The 1,530-nt window shown below is 47.3% G+C and overlaps 1 pseudogene; it reads right to left on the bottom strand.

Annotated features, from left to right (window-relative positions):
* Positions 1 to 134: 134 nt before the first annotated feature.
* Positions 135 to 232, bottom strand: LOC115942769 (small nucleolar RNA U3; annotated as a pseudogene).
* Positions 233 to 1,530: the final 1,298 nt, after the last annotated feature.

Genomic DNA, 1,530 nt, shown 5'->3' with positions numbered 1-1,530 from the left:
CTTCTTCTTCTTCTTTTTTTCTTAACATATATTGCATTATTTGTTTCAGAGGTACAGATCTGAGATTCAACAGTCTTGCACAATTCACAGCGCTTACCAGAGCACATACCCTCCCCAGTGTCTATCACCCAGTCACCCCAACACCTCCTCCTCGTGGTTTCGGGTACTCTACACATTCAGAGAAACTTCTCTAGTAACAAACTATAGAAATGATCCCTGAAAGTATAGTCTTGAGAAATGTGTATATTTTTAAGTCTCCAGGGCAGGGACCACATCTTAAAGTGCTTTGCACAGAACAGGGCAGCTGCAGGTCTACTTGGGCGAAGACTGATGGTAGAGAAGTCCTCCCTCCCTTCCTTCCTTCCTCCCTCCAGATCTGCATTTAGCAAACATTTACATAGTTGACTGTGTCCCAGGCACATTGCTAGGTGCTAGAGATACAGTCTCACCCTCATGGAGCTTACCAGTGAAAAAGACGGAGATGACCAACAAGCAACTCTAGTGTAGTTAGTGCTGTAACAGGTTGGAGGGGTAGAAATAGGGAGAAGGGATGGAAACTAACTTAGGCTGGCTCCCTAGGGAAAGAGGCATTTATGACAAATCCAGAAGGGATTCTCGAGCAGGCCAAGCTCCATCTCATTGCTCATCCTTAGATATTCAAGCCTTCTTTCTTTTTCCAAGAAAGAGGGACAACAAGAAAAGAAAAGCAACCTATAGGCCTGGTGAGACCTGTGCCCTGTTCTTTAGGAAGACAGGGTGGGAGGGGTAATGGAAGGTAGGGAGTGATGCCTGTTGGTAGAGCGACTCTGTACTGAATTCTAGGCTGCAAACCAATGTGTAGGGCTGAAGAAGTCACTGACAGAAGTACCTGGAACTTGGGCACACGGTCCCAGCCACCTCCCTGGGTGACGCAGCCTTCCAGCCCCAATCTGTTTCTGTCCCTACAGGTCTTATAATCCCTTCTCCTAAGGCAGAGACACTTTTGGAGGGTGCACTGGTTTTTGGCACAATTTGTCATTATGCTGGGGTCCTAGAAAAGGGAACAAGGATGGAGCAGCTCTGTGCTCGAGCCAGGCACTGTGTGAGGCACTTAGTCTGCATCACTGCATTCGGTCCTCCCACAAACCTGTAACCGTAAGCAGCCCAGGCTGGAGGCCGAGATCTGGGCTTTCACAGATGGACAGACCTCTGTCTGAATCCCGACTCTACTGCTAATTAGCTGGGCAACCCTGAGCACATTCCCTAACTTTCTGAGCCACAGTATGCATAGCTCTAAGAGGGGAAGATGCTAATCTACTCCAGAGCTAATTGTGAGGACTGAAATAATCATGTCTGAATAGTGTGTGGGATCATATATAGGGGAAGACCCTTTGGGCATAGTGCCTACCTAACACATGGTAAATACCCGGTAAATGGTGGCTTGAAAAATAGGCTGGCATTATGCCAGCTTTATAGGTGAGGAATCTGGGACCCAGATGTTAATTTGCTCAACGTTGCACAGCTAATATACGGGAGTCCTTGGAGTTGAAT

This window comes from Leptonychotes weddellii, unplaced genomic scaffold (assembly GCF_054177405.1).
Source record: "Leptonychotes weddellii isolate Sample4059 unplaced genomic scaffold, ASM5417740v2 HiC_scaffold_23723, whole genome shotgun sequence".
NCBI classification, from domain to species: domain Eukaryota; kingdom Metazoa; phylum Chordata; class Mammalia; order Carnivora; family Phocidae; genus Leptonychotes; species Leptonychotes weddellii.
This window is presented reverse-complemented; position numbering and strand designations above follow the sequence as displayed.